The 19,255-nt window shown below is 41.9% G+C and overlaps 1 protein-coding gene across 4 annotated transcripts in view; it reads left to right on the forward strand.

Moving 5' to 3' along the window:
- Positions 1-19,255, forward strand: part of LOC124149856 (TOX high mobility group box family member 4-like) — a 170,522-nt gene that overhangs the window by 89,879 nt on the left and 61,388 nt on the right. Inside the window, exon 3 of one of the 4 annotated variants that reach the window (XM_048397535.1) lies at positions 12,987-13,026. The exons of the other annotated variants lie outside the window; for them this stretch is intronic. The gene's annotated coding sequence lies outside the window, so the exon portion shown is untranslated. The remainder of the gene's footprint in view (positions 1-12,986; positions 13,027-19,255) is intronic. 4 annotated transcript variants of the gene reach the window in all.

Here is a 19,255-nt window from a genome sequence, read left to right on the forward strand (position 1 = left end):
ATCCATGTTAAACTGAGGCATTACTTCAGACCAGTACAAGCACCTAGTGAATGCTCATGGTATGTCATTATTACCCTGTTTAATGAATGAAAGTGCACTTGAATTTTCATTCTCAGCTCCCTGGGAAGTATACAACCCAAGCTGCTTTACACATATCATGGTTCTTAGTTTGCGCCTTTTTTGTGTGTGAAAAACATATCCCTGTTCCATCCTTTGAACCAGTTTGTGTTAAACTTGCATCCCAGGTTAATGTAGGCTCATTATGACAGTAATATGCAGTATGATTTGACATTTTGTTATGTGGTAGGTAACAGGGTAATGCTAGCCCAAGTAGTTCTCAAGAAGACATCAATATCCCCCACAATGGTAAGTACTTGTCGTGAGTACATCAACAGTTGTAGAGATTGCATGTCAAATGTAATGGTATCAAAAGGCACCAGTTCACCACTAGGCCTGTCTGTGTGCCAAGTTTGAAGAAAGTTTGTACGGTTTTCAAGATGCTCTGGATAGAAGCATTACCGCCATTTTCAGCATAAGTCAAAGTTGATGCCATGGAAACTTGAAAAATAAATAAACTATCAAACGGTACCAGTTCACCATCACACCTATCTATGTGCCAAGTTTGTTGTGGAAATATTATATGGTCTTCATGATCTGCTCCTGAAATGACATCTTGCATGGATGGGCAGACGGAAGGATGGAGTCCGTTTCAATACTCCCTGCAAAACACGTTGCGGGGGATAATGCTACTTTTTGAAAATAGATACATGCTTGGGTGTACCATGTATTGTACCGTATAGTCAGTTGTAAATTCACGATGTAACAATACATTGATGAACTGTCACAACCCAACTGACTGGAGCTCAGTTGTGAATGGTTGTTTGTAAGTTTCCCATTGACTAGGACAATGAGACAATTACACAAGCACGAGTACGTCAATCTGTTATGATTCATCTCTTCTCACTCTCATTGGGTGCGGCATCAGTCATGGTCAATAAATGCCCACATAAATTTTGATGACAATCTTTGAAAGAAAATTTGCTTCAAGTTTATCATTTCTAATTTACGCTGAATAATCGATGAAGAGTTCTGTAATTTAGTCAGCTGTCAAGATGCTGAAGATCCTCAATGCCAGATGCTATAATTATCATTGATTTTACTGAGGTTTGGTTTGTCACAGATTTGAGGGGATTCCAGGACGGATATGTGTCCATGGATGTTCCCCGTGGTGACTGGAGGGTAGGATATTTCAGCTCCCCCTACCCTATGATTTCCCCTGTGCTGATTTAAGGGCAGGGTAGTTCGCCCATAGACTGAGGTTCACGCCTTGGGTGATTTGGGGGCAGAAAAGATATCCTTGTTCACTGTAAGAATTTGAAGGGAGAGTAGGCCCTGGGTACTCCATGGTTGTCCTATGTGGGTTGCCATGGCAGGATACATCCCAAGTACTCCATGGTTGTCCTATGTGGTTTGCCAGGGCAGGATACATCCCAAGTACTTCATGGTTGTCCTATGTGGGTTGCCATGGCAGGATACATCCCAAGTACTCCATGGTTGTCCTATGAGGTTTGCCAGGGCAGAATACACCCCAAGTACTCCATGATTGTCATTTGTGGTTTGCCATGGCAGGATATGTCCCAAGTACTCCATGGTTGTCTATATAGGTACCAGGGCAGAATAGACCCTAAGTACCCCATGATTGTAGTAAGAGGCAACCAAACGGATCGGGTGGCCAGGCTCAGTGACTTGGTTGATGATGTGTCCTCATACTCCGACGGCATGGATCATTGCTCACAATATCATTCACTGGATTGTCTGGTCCAGAATCAATTACAATCAGGTGGTCAGGCTCAGTGACTTGGTTGATAGTGTCCTCGTACTCCGCTGGCATGGATCTTTGCTCACAATATCAATCACCGGATTGTCTGGTCCAGAATCACTTACAATCAGGTGGTCAGGCTCAGTAACTTGGTGGGTAGCGTGTCCTCGTATCCTGACAATATCAATCACCGGATTGTCTGGTCCAGAATCAATTACAATCAGGTGATCAGGCTCAGTAACTTGGTGGGTAGCGTGTCCTCGTATCCTGATGGCATGGATCATTGCACACAATATCAATCACTGTATTGTCTGGTCCAGAATCGCTTATGTCCAGGTGGCCTGGCTCTGTGACTTGGTTGACAGCGTGTCGTTGTGCTCTGATGGTGTGGATTGTTGCTAACAATATTGATCACTGGATTGTCTGGTCCAGGCTCGATAATGTCCAGGCAGCCGTCATATAGCTGGAATATTGCTGAGTGCGGCTTTATACCAAGTGTACAACTCACTGCTGCAATTCAGCAGCCAGACCCACTCCTTTCAATGGTAGGATTGTAAGATCAGCAAAAGTCAGGCAAAAAAAAAGATAATGACATTAGAAAAGATCAAAACAACTCTTGAGCTTGGCCGCTTTTGTTTGATTGGTTGAATGAAGCACACAAAGCAAATGTTCATTCTGGCCTTTGTGTACAAAGAGAGTGAAATACGGCCATCAAATCATTAAAAGATTATTGATTAAATGTTGAAGCTGAGAGTAATTGGTGGAGAGGCTGTAATTGATGGTGTTTTGACCACACATGACCAGTTATGGATGAATGTTGGATCTCAGACAGCTTTGGCAGCCGAGACCCCCTGCTCTTTCGGCTCCCTCATTGACCTGCTCGGGTTGAAGTCGGTGACATCTGAACATTCACAAATCGGCCATGAAGAATAAAAACGTGGAAGTGTTAATACAAAGTAATATCTTGAAAATGTTTGTTGTGTTGATCTTTTATACATGACGGGATATGTTGTGGTATGTTCCCAGCAATCTATGCTTGTGTGGTATGTGTATGATTAGATTGGGATTGTGATGTCGGGCGTGTCTGGTTGTGTGTCAGACAGCCGGGACATTGCTCGTGTCAACCACTCGACTGCCTCCTTGGTTCAGTGGATAGAGCTTCTGTTTGGAGAGAGGAAGAATAGTGGTTCGGTCCCAAGCCATGTTATAGTCAATGGTGTACTGAAAACACCAAGGTTCTGATAAAAAAGTATATTATGTATCTTTTGGTCTTTGATGATGTGTATTGTATAAACATTGCATTTCAACTCCCTGTGTTTCTAAAGTTTGTTTGTTTGTTGTTTAATGCTGCACTCAGCAATATTCAAGCTATATGACGGTGGTCTGTAAATAATTGAGTCTGGACAAGACAATCCAGTGATTGATATCATGAGCATCGATCTACACAATTGGGATATGATGACATGCATCAACCAAGTCAACGAGCCTGACCACCCGATCCTGTTAGTTGCCTCTTATGATAAGCATAGTCGCCCCTTACCACAAGCATGGGTTGCGGAAGACCTATTCTACCCCGGATCTTCACGGGTCGTGTTCTTAAAGCCATAGTACAGATTCTTGTAGGGACACAGTTGTATTCTTTCATTCTTCCTGTTCTTTTGTAGTGTAGTTCATCTGAAGTTGTGTTCTTGTGTGGGATATTTTGGTGTACAGTTGTGTTTTTGTGAAACTGTGGTGTCCTTGTGTTCAAAATCTAAACCCTGATCTCCATGTCCTGGACACTGTTGCATGATCTGGTGTTCCGGACAGGCCTTGGGTGGCCCAGCGGTCCACGCACAGAAGCTTGTTTTGCGAGGTTGTGTCAGGTTGTGTCAGGTTGTGTCAGGTTGTGTCTACTGCTCATCTGTTTGAACCCAATATTCATCCCCATTAAGAGCTGTTGGCAACCTAAGATATCTTGATGGTTTCACCAAAGTGGTAAATGTCTAGATGTGTAGGGCTTTTTTCCCTTTAGTGTTTCATTACACTCACTCATTCACACACTCACTCATTATTATTACACTCACTCACTCCCTTAAATAACACTCACTCACACACCCATTGCTCACTCACTCACTTTCATTACACTCACTCACTCACTCACTCACCCTTTCTTGCTCGCTCAAACAAGGCCCATTCACTCACTCACTCACTCACTCACTCACTTTAATTACACTCACTCACCCTTGCTAGCTCGCTCACACAAGGCCCACTCACTCACTCACTCACTCACTTTAATTACACTCACTCACCCTTGCTCGCTCACTCACAAAAGGCCCACTCACTCACTCACTCACTCACTCACTTTCATTACACTCACTCACTCACTCCCTCACCCTTGCTCGCTCGCTCACACAAGGCCCACTCACTCACTCACTCTCACTTTCATTACACTCACTCACTTTCAATGCTCACTCACTCACTCTCATTACACTCACTCACTCACCCTTGCTCGCTCGCTCACACAAGGCCCACACATTCTCACTCACTCACTCACTCACTCACTCACTCACTCACTGAGAGGGGCGGTCGGGTAGCCTAGTGGTTAAAGCGTTCGTTCGTCACGCCGAAGACCCGGGTTCGATTCCCGACATGGGCACAATGTGTGAAGCCCATTTCTGGTGTCCCCCGCCGTGATATTGCTGGAATATTGCTAAAAGCGGCGTAAAACCATACTCACTCACTCACTCACTCACTCACTCACTCACTCACTCACTCACTCACTCCAATGTCTAGCACCATGTGGACAAGATGTACCATGATTGATGACAGCAAAATTTGTTAACCATTAATTACCCCTTTCTGCGTATTCCCTGACACGGATGATTGGCACTCCGTATTGATTGCTGGAACTTGTGATTACTAAATAGCATTTGTGCAACTCTTTTTAATGGAAACTGGTAGGAGCACCATATAAATGCATCATTTTGCTGTAAGATGATCAGAGGCACACACAAGTGATGGATGCTTCATAGTTCAATGTAATTAAATGCTACCAGTGAAAATGCTCCGTGAAAGCATCTATATTAGGACGTTATTTGTCAAAATTGGGTGTCATGTTCGCCATAAAACAAACATCAATTCTGGTGGGTTCTGTGAACTAGCTTTCCTTTCTTGCTACAAATATTAATTGAGGAATTTCACAAAGAGATGCATCAGCAGGGATGAGTCTTAATGTCCTGCCATAATGATGAAACATTCAATAAAATGGCTGATTAAAAGGACCAGTGATACTAGAATATGATAGATGGGAAGTTTATCTACGAACATAACGAGATTATCAGTTTGGCCCATACACAAACATCCAGTTAAAGACCGATCACAAATAATAGCTCTCCTGGTTCTGATGACAAGAAATCGCATAAGGAAAACAGGATATTGATCGCCATGTTTTACTGCAAAAGCAAAAGCAGTTTTATCGATGGTGTGCTCCGATTCTAATAAGATATCTCCTCGCTTAATTCCCTCATTACACAGTTTAACCACGTCCCAAGCAGCCATAAAAAAGTGATCGAGAAAGAGTTCATTACGACAAGTATCCTTTTCTCCATTAAATTTTCTGGATGGCCAAAATTATTTCCTTGTTTATATAAGGCTATCGGTTGGCCGATTCCTATCTTCTTCCACTTGATCCTACCGAGACAAGCAACATCCAAGAGTTGCCGGTAGTAAAGAATATCATCGTCTATGATCATACATGTCATTTGCTTCATGTAGCTATTAATTTGTAAATATGGTAGATTTTTTGGCCTTCATGGTGTCTGTTTTTTTATGGCGATATTTTGGGAGTTATCTTATTCTGGCTTGTTTGATTGAAATGTTGAGATTTCTGACAAAGACGAATATTTTATCTGTCACGGCTTCAACAGATACAGCTTCTTTCTGTTATGGGACAACCAGAATTTTTTATGTTTTTGAGGCAAAAGTTTACCTTTTTAGTATTTTCTGATGCAAATTGTTAAAATAAATCATACTCAAAGCTGGTCCTGATAAGAATGTTTTTTAGATTTAAGATTTTATTCATCAGTCAAATATATGTCTAATGTTCTTTGGGATGGGAGATGGGAAGGTAGATGGGTGTGTCTACGGGAGATAATTTGGAAGGAAGGTGGGTGTGTCTTCAGGAGATCATTGATATGGGAAATGGGAAGGCAGGTGGGTGTGTCTTCAGGAAATCATTGGTATGGGAGATGGGAAGGTAGATGGGTGTGTCTACGGGAGATCATTTGGAAGGGAGGTGGATGTGTCTACTTGAGATCATTGGGAAGGTAGGTCTGTGTGTCTACAGGAGATCATTGGTATGGGAGATGGGGAGGTAGGTGGATGTGTCTACGGGAGATCATTAGGAAGGGAGGTGGGTGTGTCTTCAGGAGATCTTTTGTATGGGAGATGGGAAGGCAGGTGGGTGTGTCTTCAGGAAATCATTGGTATTGGTGGATAAGAAGGTAGATGGGTGTGTCTACAGGAGATCATTGGGATGGGAGATGGGAAGGCAGTAGGGTGTGTCTACGGGAGATCATTTGGAAGGGAGGTGGGTGTGTCTACTTGAGATCATTGGGAAGGCAGGTGGGTGTGTCTACGGGAGATCATTGGTATGGGAGATGGGAAGGTAGGTGGGTGTGTCTACGGGAGATCATTAGGAAGGGAGGTGGGTGTGTCTTCAGGAGATCATTGGTATGGGAGATGGGAAGGCAGGTGGGTGTGTCTTCAGGAAATCATTGGTATGGGTGGATGGGAAGGTAGATGGGTGTGTCTACAGGAGATCATTGGGATGGGAGATGGGAAGGCAGTAGGGTGTGTCTACAGGAGATCATTTGGAAGGGAGGTGGGTGTGTCTACTTGAGATCATTGGGAAGGCAGGTGGGTGTGTCTACGGGAGATCATTAGGAAGGGAGGTGGGTGTGTCTTCAGGAGATCATTGGTATGGGAGATGGGAAGGCAGGTGGGTGTGTCTTCAGGAAATCATTGGTATGGGTGGATGGGAAGGTAGATGGGTGTGTCTACAGGAGATCATTGGGATGGGAGATGGGAAGGCAGTAGGGTGTGTCCACGGGAGATCATTTGGAAGGGAGGTGGGTGTGTCTACTTGAGATCATTGGGAAGGCAGGTGGGTGTGTCTTCAGGAGATCATTGGTATGGGAGATGGGAAGGCAGGTGGTTGTGTCTTCAGGAAATCATTGGTATGGGTGGATTGGAAGGTAGATGGGTGTGTCTACAGGAGATCATTGGGATGGGAGATGGGTGTGTCTTCAGGAGATCATTGGTATGGGAGATGGGAAGGTAGGTGGGTGTGTCTACAGGAGATCATTGGTAAGGGAGATGGGAAGGCAGGTGGGTGTGTCTTCAGGAGATCATTGGTAAGGGAGATGGGAAGGCAGGTGGGTGTGTCTACAGGAGATCATTGGTATGGGTGGATGGGAAGGCAGGTGGATGTGTCTACGGGAGATCATTAGGAAGGGAGGTGGGTGTGTCTTCAGGAGATCTTTTGTATGGGAGATGGGAAGGCAGGTGGGTGTGTCTACAGGAGATCATTGGTATGGGTGGATGGGAAGGTAGATGGGCAGTGGTCTTGCCGTTTAACATGGGATGACACAGGTGTAGTGGCTGTATCAGTGTGGGATGGGAGTGGTGGTATTATGAAAGCGTTTGATTCAGCTCATGAACACATCATCATTTATTAAAGGCAATACAATACCCCGTGTATAATTAGCAGAGTGGTGGTGAAGCATCTGGAGATGCATTACCGAAAGAGAGTCATCTGGAGTGTCACAAATGTCACACCTCTCATAAACTATATATCAAAGTTGAGCTAACTCAAATCCATGGCATCTCCTACCCAGCTTTTATATCCTTTAATGACAGGCTTTTATGTCATTGATGCATAAAATTATGCAATGTTGAAATTACCACTGATTATTACAAGGGATTCTGGTTCCGTGTGAAACCCAGGGGACTATTGGCCCTAATTATGGATGTAAATCAGGGATAATGTTTATTCATCGTCATCCCTGGCACCATCTGTTTAGTTTATAACACTTTCACAAGATGAGGGATTATGACATTCGATAATGTTATAGATTTTTAAGAAGCGTTTGGCGACACTGTCCGAAATGGTTGATGACAGATAAACTTTATGGGTCTGAAATGCCAACCAGTAATTCCTATTTATTACAATTGACGTATTAAATACCCAAATGATTCATTTAATATTCTTGAAGAGACATAAATATCATATTGGCAGATATTGTTTTACATTTTAAGGAGGAACGGGAACATTTTTGTAATGGATAATAAGAGACGTTGCTGTTTGAAGGAAGCAGGTGTTATGTTTTTCCTGCTTTTTGTCTTCGATGAGTACAATGTTTGCCCCCTGTGGTTGATGCCTCGCATCCATGGAGACAAATAACAGTTCTTCCAAGGGAAGGAATATCCTAGGCCAGTTCTTCCCCACCAATGGCCAGATCTTCCCCCCTTCAAATTGTAAACTTACCTCAGGTGGGGAAGGCAGGCCAGATTCTCCCCCTTCTGGATTTACTGAAAAATAAATGGAGATGGTTCACCTGGGCCAGGTCCGGCCCATTTGATTTACAAAAATGCTGAACATGGGGGGATTGATCAGCCTAGGCTATATATATATAATTGATATTAACATCCTCATATTCAATAAATATAAAAATAGAGATCTTTTTATATTGTGGAACAGTATCTAAAACATTTGAAGATGAATAATTAGTTTCCAGAAATATGAGAAAAATGAGAAATATATAAAGTATGGTTTTCCTGAAGAAATCCATAAGGGAGAGCATGGATTTATCAAGACCTGCAGGGGCCGACTTTTGGCTTTAGTCTTCAGCAAATGTCAATAAAACTCCAAATTTGGAACCGAGCATTTCCCAATTCATGTTACAAAATATTAATGTACATAGCCAAGTTTATGGATGTGTAGAAGTGACCTTTATTCACTTGTAACACGACCAACATATAGGAACAGGTTTAAATGCTTTGTTTTATGTTATTGCATTAAATGCAATCTCAAAATACCCTTGAGTTTAAGAAAAAATGAACTTTTATAAAATACCAATTTTGATCAAAATAATGAACTTTACCAATTTGCCGGCGGGGGTTCTTAGTTAGGAATCCCAGATAAATCCCTGGGAGAGACAATGCCTCGAAAAACACTTTCCCCTTGTCAATACGTGTTTGAAGACCTGGGGAGGTATGACCACAGTGTATGTGAGCTGGCCTAGGATGGGATAGAACTGGCCTAGGCTGGAATCAAAAAAGGGGAAGAACTGGCCTTGACTGAACCTTCCCGACCTTTCAATTTGAGGGGGGAAAGTCTGGCCAAGGGTGGGGAAGAACTGGCTTAGGCTGAACCTTCCCTGAGAAGAACTGTCCTAGGCTAAACCTCCCCCGAGAAGAACTGGCCTAGGCTAAACCTCCCCCGAGAAGAACTGGCCTATGCTGAACCTCCCCCGAGAAGAACCAGCCTAGGCTGAACCTCCCCCGAGAAGAACTGGCCTATGCTAAACCTCCCCCGAGAAGAACCAGCCTATGCTGAACCTCCCCTGAGAAGAACTGTCCTAGGCTAAACCTCCCCCGAGAAGAACTGGCCTAGGCTAAACCTCCCCCGAGAAGAACTGGCCTATGCTGAACCTCCCCTGAGAAGAACCAGCCTAGGCTGAACCTCCCCTGAGAAGAACTGGCCTATGCTGAACCTCCCCTGAGAAGAACTGGCCTATGCTGAACCTCCCCCGAGAAGAACTGGCTTAGGCTGAACCTCCCCCGAGCAGAACTGGCCTATGCTGAACCTCCCCCGAGAAGAACTGGCCTAGGCTGAACCTCCCCTGAGAAGAACTGGCCTATGCTGAACCTCCCCTGAGAAGAACTGGCCTATGCTGAACCTCCCCAAAGAAGAACTGGCCTAGGCTGAACCTCCCCTGAGAAGAACTGGCCTATGCTGAACCTCCCCCGAGAAGAACTGGCCTAGGCTGAACCTCCCCTGAGAAGAACTGGCCTATGCTGAACCTCCCCCGAGAAGAACTGGCCTATGCTGAACCTCCCCCGAGAAGAACTGGCTTAGGCTGAACCTCCCCCGAGAAGAACTGGCCTATGCTGAACCTCCCCCGAGAAGAACTGGCCTAGGCTGAACCTCCCCTGAGAAGAACTGGCCTATGCTGAACCTCCCCTGAGAAGAACTGGCCTATGCTGAACCTCCCCAAAGAAGAACTGGCCTAGGCTGAACCTCTCCCAAAAAGAACTGGCCTAGACTGAACCTCCCATGAGAAGAACTGGCTTATGCTGAACCTCTCCCGAAAAGAAATGGCCTATGCAGAACCTCCCCCGAAAAGAAATGGCCTATGCTGAACCTCCCCCGAAAAAGAACTGGCCTATGCTGAACCTTCCCCGAAAAAGAAATGGCCTATGCTGAACCTCCCCCGAAAAAGAAATGGCCTAGGCTGAACCTCCCCCAAGAAGTACTGGCCTAGGCTGAACCTCCCCTGAGAAAACTGACCTAGACTGAACCTTCCTCGGGGAAGAATATTTACAGGCTGCTCTGATTTAACTAGAATATTGTTGACATCGTAAAAAAACTGAACTGACTTAAAATTGAGTTTCTGTTCCAGTCTTCCTTTTGAAAGAAAGTTCAGTGTGTTTTGTATTTACAAAAAGGGCAAATCTGTTTGGCAAGATCATAACCATACGTAACGTATTGATCCAAATGTATGGAAATTAGTGATACATTGATACGTTGTTACTTCCTATGCCAAGCACCCTCTGTTTGTTTTGGGAGGACACCTAGTGGATGGGGTGGTCAGGTTCTTTGGCTGGAAAAAGGAATAGCAATTTCTCATGTAGTGACAGGTGCCAGATTGACTTTTGTTTAACCATGTGTTATTATCATAGTGAGATAAAACAGTTAACATATCTATTTTATATTGCTGTTGATTTGTTTAAACCTATTTTTCAAATTATCTTGAATTTGATGCAGTGAACAACAGAAACATGAAGGTGAGCTACATATCCTTATGGATTTTTTTTTTCCAATGATAACTCTCCCCTGATGCTCTACGTCATGGAACTATTCTCGTCTTTAGGTGAGTCAGTGCAAACGACAACGGAATCAAATTTTGTGAAATTGATGATGGTTTTGCGATGACATTTACGTGGCAGCTCTCTGTGACTTACGCAAGGGTGTTGTGTTTCTCCGACACACGATCATTCAACAAGTACCTTTCTGACAAACACATTTTAGCTATCAAACTTCACTCAGACCTCACATTATTAAGGATTAACATGGAACTTGTTGATTTATTTGCTTGAATGAAGAAACTAAATTTATTATAGCCTTTGGTTACAGGATATAAATATATTTTGAAGTTGAGCATTGGAAATGGAAAACCAACCCATTTCTGACATTTAGGCTTAGCTGCACCAAGCTAAACAATGGTCCATAACAGTCCACAACAATTGCTGAGGAACATAAAGCAAGATATTAGAAGTATGAAATAATAAATTGCAATCACAGGACAACAGATTATTTTATCCAGCCTGAATGAGTTATTGACCTTGTGTTTTGTGACCTTGTGTCCTGGTTGTTTGTGACCTTGTGTCCTGGTTGTTTGTGACCTTGTGTCCTGATGTTTGTGACCTTGTGTCCTGGTTGTTTGTGACCTTGTGTCCTGGTTGTTTGTGACCTTGTGTCCTGGTTGTTTGTGACCTTGTGTCCTGGTGGTTTGTGACCTTGTGTCCTGGTGGTTTGTGACCTTGTGTCCTGATGTTTATGACCTTGTGTCCTGATGTTTGTGACCTTGTGTCCTGGTTGTTTGAGACCTTGTGTCCTGGTTGTTTGTGACCTTGTGTCCTGATGTTTGTGACCTTGTGTCCTGGTTGTTTGTGACCTTGTGTCCTGGTTGTTTGTGACCTTGTGTCCTGATGTTTGTGACCTTGTGTCCTGATGTTTGTGACCTTGCGTCCTGGTGGTTTGTGACCTTGTGTCCTTGGGATTTATGACCTTGTGTCCTGGTTGTTTGTGACCATGTGTCCTTGGGATTTTTTGACCTTGTGTCCTGGTTGTTTGTGACCATTTGTCCTGGTTGTTTGTGACCTTGTGTCCTGGTTGTTTGTGACCTTGTGTCCTGGTTGTTTGTGACCATTTGTCCTGGTTGTTTGTGACCTTGTGTCCTGGTTGTTTGTGACCTTGTGTCCTGGTTGTTTGTGACCATTTGTCCTGGTTGTTTGTGACCTTGTGTCCTGATGTTTGTGACCTTGTGTCCTGATGTTTGTGACCTTGCGTCCTGGTGGTTTGTGACCTTGTGTCCTTGGGATTTATGACCTTGTGTCCTGGTTGTTTGTGACCTTGTGTCCTGATGTTTGTGACCTTGTGTCCTGGTGGTTTGTGACCTTGCGTCCTGGTGGTTTGTGACCTTGTGTCCTGATGTTTGTGACCTTGTGTCCTGATGTTTGTGACCTTGTGTCCTGGTTGTTTGTGACCTTGTGTCCTGATGTTTGTGACCTTGTGTCCTGATGTTTATGACCTTGTGTCCTGGTTGTTTGTGACCTTGTGTCCTGGTTGTTTGTGACCTTGTGTCCTGGTTGTTTGTGACCTTGTGTCCTGATGTTTGTGACCTTGTGTCCTGGTTGTTTGTGACCATGTGTCCTTGGGATTTTTTGACCTTGTGTCCTGGTTGTTTGTGACCATTTGTCCTGGTTGTTTGTGACCTTGTGTCCTGGTTGTTTGTGACCTTGTGTCCTGATGTTTGTGACCTTGTGTCCTGGTTGTTTGTGACCATGTGTCCTTGGGATTTTTTGACCTTGTGTCTTGGTTGTTTGTGACCATTTGTCCTGGTTGTTTGTGACCTTGTGTCCTGTTGGTTTGCGACCTTGTGACCTGACTTTCTGTGATCCATCCATATTATTTGTATCACTTTGCTTTTTCAACCCAATGGAATCTGTTTCGGAAGATGATTGAAACTGATTATTCTTCTGGCGTTTGAAAGTACAAATGAAGTCTGGGATTCCTTTTCATAGCCGAAATGATAAGACACTATGTTTCTGCTGATTCCAACATTCAAATACTAACGCATAATCCCTCTTCATTTCCAACACTGCTGCTATGTATTCTTAGATACAACATTAAAAAGACTTGAAGTCCTGGAGTCAAAAATGTAAGTCAAGAATTAATTTTGTAATTTGGAATGTGATTATGCTTTTCTTTTAATTTGTAATATTCTTGTAAAACAATATCTAATTACTTAGAAACTACATTAAATGTAATTTTTATAATTGCTATAGAAATATGAGTACTTGTACAACTCTCATCATCTTTAATTATATTCATAGATTAATTATTATTGATTTACCATAATGAATCCAGTGCCCTTTTTGTTGTTTTTTCTCTGCAGATGTATTGATTAATATGTACTGTGTTCCTTATGACCCCTCGATGTACTGAGAGAACCAATGGAGAGGCAATTAATTCTGTTGATTGTCGTTGACCAGGTTCTGTGTCATTGTGTAATGATTGCTTGAACCTAGGGGTTGTTGCTCATAGAGCTCAATTCAGTTCAGATCACTCAATCCTTCCTTCATTGCTTACTTTGTAATAGAATAAGCATTCATGGCACTGTGGTTCTATGTGTTTATCCCCTGGTTTGATAAACGGGGAGTGGGGTGGTGGTGGTGTATATAGCAATCAGGATGTCCGGAGCAGAACTCTGAAACCATTAAATAATTCTTGTTGAAACTTGCTGTATAGATCAGTCTAGCGGTGAACTGGACCCTTTTGATGACATGGGTTTCATGACTAGTTCGACTTTCTGAAAATTAGGGTTGTGCTCCTTTCTGGAGCAGAACTCCAAAGCCGTTGAATATTTCTAGATGAAACTTGCTATACAGATCAGTCAGGTTGGAAACTGGTGCCTTTTGATGATTTGGGATTTGTATTTTTTTAATTGTTTATGTTTCCATGACAACAAGTTGGACTTTACTGAAAATGAGGGTAGTGCTCGTTTGCAGACTTCCGATGCCTTTTGATGATTTGGGATTTTTTAAAAATACTGAACAGCGATATTTTTTCTTCACTGAACTGAAGGTATCAAATGGCAATGAACCAAAAGTGGGGTATATGTAGCCAAACTCCATTTCCAAATTGCACCAGACCAGAGGGATATGTTTTCTCCTGTTGACTCTTGTATGAAATTGTTTTCAATATTATATTTATTGAGAGAATATCTCAAGTTCCTTGTTGAGGATTTCCATGCAGACTCTTTTATATTCACACACACACACACATATGGATTTACTGCATTGTTTGGTCATGCCATTGTGCTGCGCTTGTGTTATTGCATTTACAGAAACAACAGGTGCTATGATCAGGACAAAAGTCCAGTTATATATAGCAGCTGCTGTTGCCATGGTTTTCACCAGAAATCACTGATACTGAACAGATGGTGTGATCATGTCATTATATTAATGTGCACTACATATTTGTTGGTCATGCAATAAAGACCCGTGAAGATCTGGGTTGGATAGGTCTTCAACAACCCATGCTTGCCGTAAAAGGCGACTATGCTTGTCGTAAGAGGCGACTATGCTTGTCGTAAGAGGCGACTAACGGGTTTGGGTGGTCAGGCTCGCTGACTTGGTTGATGCATGTCATCGATTCCAATTGCGTGGTTCGATGCTCATGATATTAATCACTGGATTGTGTTGTTCAGACTCGATTATTTACAGACTGCCGTCATATAGCTAGATTATTTCTGAGTGTGGCGTTAAACAACAAACAAACAAATCATGCAATAAAAATATAGTTCACAACAGCTGCTGTGGTCATGCATTAACATACTGTAAACATCAGTTGCTGTGGACATGCAATAACACTAATATACACAACAATTAATAACATTAATATACACACAGTTGCTGTGGTTAGGTAATAACATTAATATACACACAGTTGCTGTGGTCAGGTAATAACGTTAATATACACACAGTTGCTGTGGTCAGGTAATAACATTAATGTACACAACAGTTGCTGTGGTTAGGTAATAACATTAATATACACACAGTTGCTGTGGTTAGGTAATAACATTAATATACACACAGTTGCTGTGGTCAGGTAATAACATTAATATACACACAGTTGCTGTGGTCAGGTAATGTTAATATACACACAATTGCTGTAAATAAATAAATAAATAAATACATAACCTTTAAAAATGGCAAATTTCTACTGGTCTTTATGATGCTTTAACTATTGGGCAGTTTGGAAAGGACCATAGAACTACCAGTAGTGCCATTTTCTATCGCTCGGTTCCCAATAAACAATGTAATTTAGGACTTATAAGATGTTGTGCCTCTCATCAAGTACCATGTCAAGTGTGTTTGCACATGTTGATCTATCACTTATGACCGTCACCACGTGTATGATGGCGTCTTTGTTCTTGTCAAGTTCTCATATAATTACTAGCAAAACACTCACTCTCCTACTCCTATCCAGCATAGTACCTCTGCCACAGGCCATGTGGCCCAGTCCTTTCAAGATATTGCATATGTTTTCCAACTGTTTCATTTTGACAAATCTACACATCTAGATAAACCTATTGTCATAGAACGGATAACTTTCATTGAGAAAGTATCCTAAAATGTGAAAAACTATTTCCATTTTTGTAGTTTTCCTTTGTTTACATTGGCTGTACGGCTCGACGTGCTGTCATCGAAACCCTTCAGCCACTTATATATCAATCAAAGTGGCTGAAGGGTTTCGATGACAGCACGTGGAGCCCTACAGCCAATGTGAACAAAGGATAACTACAAAAATGGAAATAGTTTTTCACATTTCAGGATACTTTCTCATATATATATACTGTCATGCACCTAATTGTCACTGTTGCAGTAGTGTAATCTATATAATTATGCAAAACAAATATAATGCGCCCTTAAAGTCTTGCAATAGACCAGTCTGTTCTGATTTCAGATTTCTCATCTGTGTGACCAGGGCGGATCTCTAGTCATGTGTAAATCGTTAATAGTTTCCTTTTAAAAAACGTGATTAATTATGTATTTGAATAGAAATATTAATAGTTTCATCCATCATTAGGACCTGTTACTCAAAACGAGTAACACTTGTTATATTATGGCTCTTCAAAGGTAGTCAGTCACCTGTGAAGATCCAAGTTAAAATTGTTCTTCAGGAACCCATGTTTGTTTTAAGACACAACTGAGAGGATTGGGTGGTCAGACTGTCTGAATTACTTGATGTGTGTCTCGTGTTACGTAAATCGATGCTCATGATGTAAATCACTGGATTGTCTGGACCCAACTCGATTATTTACAGACTGCCGTCATATAGCTGAAATTTGCGGAGTGGTATTATGCAACAAACAAACAAAGGTAGTCCTGCAGCAAACATATCAACAATATTAAATAATCCGTTTATTCAGGTTATACTTGATATTTTCATTATGATGTGGCCTTATCTGGAAATGTAAAAAATATCAAATGATGTATGTATACATAGGATCCCATGTTCATGCCTTTAATCTTCAATATTCTTTTTCCCCCATAATGTTTCTCCACAGAAGCACTTTCTGGGAAAATATAATCAAATCAAGCCAAAAGTAGACGTTTTTATCTGAAGGGAAGACAAAAATCATTTCAGACCAAAAGAACTTGATAAGCAAATGCTGATAATTCTCATATGACTTTTACAAGATTTGTATTTTCAATATGGCAAAAGATCGGGAGTGTTCTAGTAATGGAATGTAATAGCTCTCCCCATCCCCAAACAAATAATCAGCACAGTCCATATCGTGTAAATACAGGCTAAACTTGGGAGAAAGCCTTCAAGTATTATTGGGATCCATTAAATCAAAGAATGATGCCCATCTCCAAATTGCCTTTTTGAACTCGTGCCGGAAGCTTGTTGCAAGAAGGAAATCAATAGCTGTATCAAATGGTTTGTTATCATATTTCTGTGAGCTCGGGGACCAGTTAATTACACAAATTGTAGTATTGTTATTGTGGCTTATGTTCCAGCCCTGAAATTAAAAAAAAAGATATTGATTATGATGAAGAACTTGTGATGATGGTCGAACTAAGGTTGCTAGGTTACCTGGGCTAATTGGGTTGCGCCTGGATTAGGGATCTTTGAGCCAGATCTACTTAGGGGTATCGCACTCAGCCCATAACGACCACCCTAGACATGAAGGTTAGGATTTCCTCGTGTTGGGAAACACTACGGCATTGTGTTATGTTTTAGTTTGGTTGACTGTGTGGCCAGATCTTGTGACATGCAATTTGATAACCTGTATTAAGTACAATGATTGCTATATATGCTCCAAATAGCTCCTCGGTCATCCTCATCTTCTTCATGCAGATCACTTCATCGTACAGTAGAGATTGGGGTTTTATTCTTCTTTAGACGATCTTTACATTATCATGGTTGAGAGGCCGAGTTTGTGTCTATTGTCCTTGAGTAACATTTAGATTTCACTTAGAAAATCGGAAACAGATGAATTACATTTTTCCTGAAAAATGACTTAAAATCACATTTTTGCTACAGAACATTGTATATGTAGGGCTTTTCAGTTTTACCCGTGAAAATCTGGGTTAGAATTGGTGTTCAGCAATCCATGCTTGTCATAAGAGGCAACTAACCAGGTTGTGAGGCTTGGTTGATGCATGTCATCGTATCCCAATTGCGTGGATCGATGATCATTATACACGTATTAATCACTGAATTGTCTGGTCCAGATTCGATTATTTACAGACTGCTATTGTATAGCTGGAATATTGCTGAGTGCAGCCTTTAACAGCAGAAAAACAAACAATACTTTTCACTTTTGAAATTAGTTCCTGTTAGGTGACTCTAGACAAAGGTGTGTGGGGATTCTGGGGTTGGGTTAGTACCACAGTACCATCTGCTTGTTGTGAGAGCACTGTTTGTTTGTCTGTTTGTTTGTTGTTTAACACCGCAATCAGCAATATTTCATCTGTATGACGGCTGTCTGTAAATAATCGAGTCTGGATCAGACAATCCAGTGATTGACATCATGAGAATCGATCCACACAATTTGGATACGATGACATGCATCAACCAAGTCAGCGCGCCTGACCACCCGATCCCATTAGTCGTCACTGACTTATACTGGAATGCCTGGTATATTGGTGACTGCCACGTTAACAAATGTTTTCTCACTCCTTCATTTCAAACTTAAAAGTGAGTGAGTGAGTATGGTTTTACGCCGCTTTTAGCAATATTCCAGCAATATCACGGCGGAGGACACCAGAAATGGGCTTCACACATTTTACCCATGTCGGGAATCGAACCCGGGTCTTCGGCATGACGAGCGAACGCTTTAACCACTAGGCTACCCGACCTCCCTCAAACTTAAGGATGTCTGCTGATAGGATTTTGTGTTCTGTGGGCAACTCGAACCGTTGTGTATCGGGCATTTTTGGACATTTTTTAATTTGATAATTTGCAAAGGTGAAGTGATGAAGACAAGAAACATCGTAAAAGTCAAATCATCAAGTATATGTCATAATATATACCAAACAGAAAGTAAATGAAGTCCAATTTTACGACAGGTCATGAATTGTTTACGACAAAAGGTTATGACAGTATTACCATAATGTTTTGTTAAATGCATACGTTATCTATTTTCTTAAACAATTGCACACTAACATAAATAAATTATGACGTTTTCTTAAAGATGAAAGTTTTATCCATAGGTTGTTAAAATATTTATAAATAAATACTGTTCGTTATTCTAAAAACTGTTTAAACTGTGAGTAATATCCCTGTACGCAGCTGTAGTAGTGAGTGAGTGAGTGAGTGAGTATGGTTTTACGCCGCTTTTAGCAATATGCCAGCAATATCACGGCGGGGGACACCAGAAATGGGCTTCACACATTGTACTCATGTTGGGAATCGAACCCGTCTCTTTGGCGTGATGAGCGAACGCTATAACCACTAGGCTACCTGACCGCCCCCTTTAACCACTAGGCTACCTGACCGCCCCCTGTAGTAGTGCTAATGTGGTGTGGCAGTTGAGTAGTGCACCTAGAGCAACAGAATGCACACTAACCCTCTTTTTGATAAAAAATTACTGGAGATTACAGCCTAGAGGACATCCTTAGAAGTAACTTAAGTGTAGTCTGATTTGGAAGGGGGACATGGGTGGCCCAGTCATGTAAGGTGCTGCAATTTGAAGTACATGCCAAAACCTGATCATGGTTCGAATCCCAGTTTGCTCTGATTATGTGTCTAGGCTTGTCAGCACCATACCTTTGCTCGTGGGTTTCACCGAAGCGGTAAATGTCTTAGCCCTACATCACTTCAGTATTTCCTCAAACATTAAGCTGGCACGTCGGGATATAACTGAAATACTT

This window comes from Haliotis rufescens, unplaced genomic scaffold (genome assembly GCF_023055435.1).
Source record: "Haliotis rufescens isolate VD_foot unplaced genomic scaffold, xgHalRufe1.0.p SCAF_17, whole genome shotgun sequence".
NCBI classification, from domain to species: Eukaryota; Metazoa; Mollusca; class Gastropoda; order Lepetellida; family Haliotidae; genus Haliotis; species Haliotis rufescens.